This window comes from Papaver somniferum, chromosome 9 (genome assembly GCF_003573695.1).
Source record: "Papaver somniferum cultivar HN1 chromosome 9, ASM357369v1, whole genome shotgun sequence".
NCBI lineage: Eukaryota > Viridiplantae > Streptophyta > Magnoliopsida > Ranunculales > Papaveraceae > Papaver > Papaver somniferum.
The window spans coordinates 92636375-92641456 of NC_039366.1; the positions used below are offsets into that span (position 1 = coordinate 92636375).

Here is a 5082-nt window from a genome sequence, read left to right on the forward strand (position 1 = left end):
CAAAACATAGAAAATTAACTAAGGGTGACTAAGTAATTTACCTATCTTAGGACACCTTTTCTCACCCTACTACAACTACTTCTTCCACCACCACATTATCGTCACCATTCCACCAGTCTCACAAATACCCACCACCATCATCCCCATTGCCGATCCACCACCAGCACCCACCAACTATCTTATGACCCCTTTTCTCACCCTACTACCACCACCACATTTTCATCACCACTCCACCAGTCTCACCAATACCCACCATCATTATCCCCACCACTGCCCACCATCGCAACCACCATTAATGCTTACTGATATTGTTAATATCAAATAAATTTATTATGTATTAACAAAAATATATTCATTTGCTTAATTAAAGAAATATTTATTATGAAATATCAATTGAACATTTATTATTAAACTTTAATTAAACGCGATCATTTATAGCGGTAGATTTATGTTCTGCAAGTATAAATTTGATCGTTCTTTATCTAGCCTAACTTGTCCAAACTTTGTTTTGTATTCTGGAAATGTAATCAATTTTATTTTAATACTAAAAACCGTGATTTATTCGATCGGGTGCTATAAATAGCTGGGATCCCATTTGCTTGATCCAGCGGTCATGATCATATTGTCTTATATGATTTAGTATCCTCCTCAAAATATTTTTTGTTTTGTCCTTACCAGTTGTGCTAAAAACAGGCAACTACATCTATCACAATAAAATGTTGCCCATTTTGTAAAGACACAAAACTATTATTGTCTACTACTATTCACTAACATCCACCATTGTACATAAAAACTATTATTGTCTACTACTAGATATAAAAGATCTTACTTGAAATCATAGCAGGCTATTTGTGTGCGATCGTCTGACCCTCACCTTTATTCCATGTCACCCGATTTATTTATACACGTGTTAGACCCAACGAAGCTACGCGTAAGGGGGCATGTTGATATTATTATATATATATATTTTTTTGGCTTAGCTTCCTAATAATTTCCTGCAGTAGGTGAGAAATGGGTACATAGTGCCATAGTGGTTGCTCAAAATACCTGCCTTCTACCTCGTGCTACCATACGAACAAAAAGTATCAACTCCGGCTTTCCTACTGCTGTAGTGGCAAGGAACCATTGAAGATCTATGGTTCTATACTAGTCGCAAGTCATTAACTTAACTATCTTACGGAAACTAACACCTGCCTCTGCCGATGCACAATAAATGAGCTCGTACACAAAGCACGGTTTATTTCTCCCCCAACGCTGAAGAGTTGACTCCACTCGCAGAAAACAATAATATAAGACCACTAAAGGTTTACAAGCCATACTCTTTTACATCTCGGTTACTCTATGTGTCCGTACCACCTACGTTTACAGTCATCCGATGCTCTTTCTCAAAAAATCCAACGGTAATCAAATGCTAATCACATGATTATGCATCTTGTTTGCTGTATGGTTGAACAATATATATACTGTGAATTAAAAGGGAACGGGTGAAATAACTAATTCTTTTTGGAAGAAATGATATAAAGAAATTTTTATGATGGTGTTGGTAAGAAAAAAAACTGACTCTGACGTTTTGCGAACTAGTTTGGTGTTCTTTATTGTTGTCTGTATTTGTTAAGAAACAGAAAGAAAGAAAGAGAGACAGAGATAGAGAAGTAGAAGAAGTTCTCGACATTATCAAAATCTGATGAAAGTTTTGAGACTAACTTTTTGATCTGTGAAGCTCTCTTATCAAGTGTATCTTCAGATTCCAATTTTTACTGTGATTTTTTCTTTAGTGGTGATAATGAAGTTATTATTCTTGTGATGAGAGATGGAAGGAGGAACTTCTTCGATTGTGCAGAGAGGGGTTCGGTTACAAGCTCCACTAGTAAGCAAAGATCTCTACTTTACTTTAAATAGGATAAACCCATTTCAAATTTTTGATAAATTTGCTTTCTTTTTTGGGAATTGTTATTGTTTGGAGCTGATTTTTTATAATTTAGTTTCAATACAAGTCTGTTTTGCTTAAAGGAATTTTGGGTCTTCAATTCTGGAGTTTTCCTAGTTGAATGACTGTACTACATTTCCGTCTGGGGGAGTACCAATATGTAGGATGCTGGGTGGTTCAGATCCGTTGGTTTTGAAGATTGTTAGGTTGAATTGTCTCCTCATGGTGAAAAAATGAAGCTACTTTGATATGTTTTTGCTATGTTTATTTTGGTTTAAGAAGGTGTGTGAAAGAGTTTTCATTTTTGGTTTCTGTAGCCCTAGGTTCACAAGTCATAATGCATGGAACTTACTCCTCCAAAGTCCAAAGTCTAAACTGAATTTTCTCTATGTTGTCATGGTGGTTGCCCTACTTTGTTTGCATCTGTTTCATTTCTACTTGCATTTTGTGGAATTAGAATTGTTTTGTGTTTCAACTGTTAGATTCACTACTGGTGGTTGACTTATGACCGATTAGATTCACTTGTTAGTTTTTGGTGGTTGTACACATACCTCGTTCTTAACTTGTGTAGTATCATATTTTACCCCAAAAAATTTGGTGAAGTGTGCACTAGAAATGCAACAGTGAATTATTGGGGCTGAAATGGCAGATTTCGATAAGATGCGGTTAGTTAAACAAATTTAAGGCTCAAAATCTTAGTTAGACAAATTTAAGGTCCAAAATTAACATACTATATTTTATGGGGCTAGAAACCAAGTATTAAAGAGATAATCACCCTCCTAAACTACAAGTCCCAGAATGATCATCTGCAACAGGTTTTGATGTGTCTAATTTGCTGTCTCTAGATTGTCACATCTCCTGTCACAGTGCCATTAACACTGCAAGATTGCTCAAAAATGCTTCAAGGACCGTTTTTTTACTTTTCAAGAGTCAATGCTTATTGCTCAGAACTGCAGTAGGGATTGTAGATTGGTTAAGGCTCTGTTGAGATTATTGTGTTCATGCAAATGGCTTACTATTGCTTTTGTCTCTATATAAATCTTCTTGAGACACCAATGTCTGTGCTTCTTTTCGTGTTGGACTCTTCTCACTACTGTGTATTAGGTATATCTCCATTGCAGGTGATATAACGGTTTCATGTGTACTTCAAAACAAAATCATCCTTTTTCTCTCCATCCTTAGCAGAAATATTGCTCTATATTTTGAATTTTTCTCTTGTACTATTTCTGCTGTTTCGTGCGTGTTGTCAATATGTATTTATTTCTTGCAGGTTGATTCTGTATCATGCTACTGTTGAGTGGACGCGGGATTGAAAACAGTTGCCGGTGCTACAAAGTTTGTTCCTGGATCAAAACTTTGCTTACAGCCTGATATCAACCCTCGGGCACACAAGGTTAAGAACCCACGCAAGGAGAGAACTAGAATTCAGCCCCCTCTCTTACCTGGTCTTCCAGATGATCTTGCCATTGCTTGTTTGATCCGGGTTCCTCGTGTTGAGCACCGAAAACTGCGACTAGTGTGCAAGAGATGGTACCGTCTTCTAGCAGGGAACTTCTTTTACTCACTTCGGAAAAGTTTGGGAATAGCAGAGGAGTGGGTAAATGTAGTTAAAAGAGATCGCGATGGACGGATTTCATGGCATGCTTTTGACCCTACTTACCAACTCTGGCAGCCATTGCCACCTGTTCCCGGAGAATATTCTGAAGCACTTGGGTTTGGATGTGCTGTTCTCAGTGGTTGTCACTTGTACTTATTTGGAGGCAAAGATCCATTACGAGGATCTTTGAGAAAGGTCATCTTCTATAGTGCAAGAACTAAGAAATGGCATCGAGCTCCAGATATGCTGCGGAAACGCCACTTTTTTGGATCTTGTGTGATAAATAATTGCCTTTACGTGGCTGGTGGAGAATGCGAAGGTATCCAGAGGACTCTGAGATCAGCTGAGGTTTATGATCCTAACAAGAACAGGTGGAGTTTCGTTGCGGATATGAGCACTGCAATGGTTCCTTTCATTGGGGTTGTTTTTAATGGGAGGTGGTTTTTGAAAGGACTAGGGACACATCGCCAAGTCATGAGCGAAGCATATACTCCCGAAACTAATAGTTGGTCTGTGGTTAATGATGGTATGGTTGGTGCTTGGCGAAATCCTAGCTTGTCCTTGAATGGGCAGCTTTATGCCTTGGACTGTAGAGATGGATGCAAATTGAGAATCTATGATGAAGCTACAGATTCTTGGAACAAATTCATTGACAGCAAAATCCACTTGGGTAACTCACGGGCAGTGGAGGCCGCAGCACTCGTTCCTCTCAACGGAAAGCTTTGTATAATCCGCAACAACATGAGCATCAGTTTGGTGGATGTTTCTAGTCCCGGCAAACATATCGAGAGTAACCCTCAACAACTCTGGGAGAATATTTCCGGAAAACTTCACTTCAAAAATATATTCTCAAATTTATGGTCGAGTATTGCTGGTCGAAGTGGCTTGAAGAGTCATATACTGCACTGTCAGGTACTTCAGGCATGAAAGAAGTGGATGCTGTAAACTCAACCAAGCTTTGCAAACTTCAGAACCGGCTTATAGACCAGGTCAGCTAGGCCAATGCATAGATCCTCAAATTGTTGGGCCCAATTTTTTAAATTCTTTTTGAATACATCCCAACTGATGTTCTATAGTTTTAGATTTGAGCCATTACACCTGTCAAAATTGATACAAACTAAATTAATAATGTAAGAAATAAAATTGGTATAAGTTTCGATTCTGCTTTTTTTTTTCTTTTTCCTTTCCAGAATAATTAGTGCATCGAGAACCATCAAGTGGAGGATGTTTCTCGGGATCCCTCCCACTGCGAAAATAAGGGTTTAAACCCCGTAATTACCAAACCAACTCCTATTTAAAGGAGTTTGAATGGAATCCACGAACCACTATACTACCCAATCAAAAAAAGATCTACTTGCCCCAATCTTTCTGGGACTTTTCAACCGATTGCGGGAAAAGGGATTCCTACTTTGTCTAGTCAAATTAAGGGGTCTGCCATCCCCCAATTAAAAAGATAATAATTAGTGCACCAGTGCAGTGGGACTTTGTCCCATGCTTATTATTGTGTGGGAGTTCCCACCATTATCAATCCCGCTAATAAAGTCATTTCATATCACCA

At 38.3% G+C, this 5082-nt stretch overlaps 1 pseudogene; it reads left to right on the top strand.

Moving 5' to 3' along the window:
• Positions 1 to 1574: 1574 nt before the first annotated feature.
• On the top strand, positions 1575 to 4690 carry LOC113311534 (annotated as a pseudogene).
• Positions 4691 to 5082: the final 392 nt, after the last annotated feature.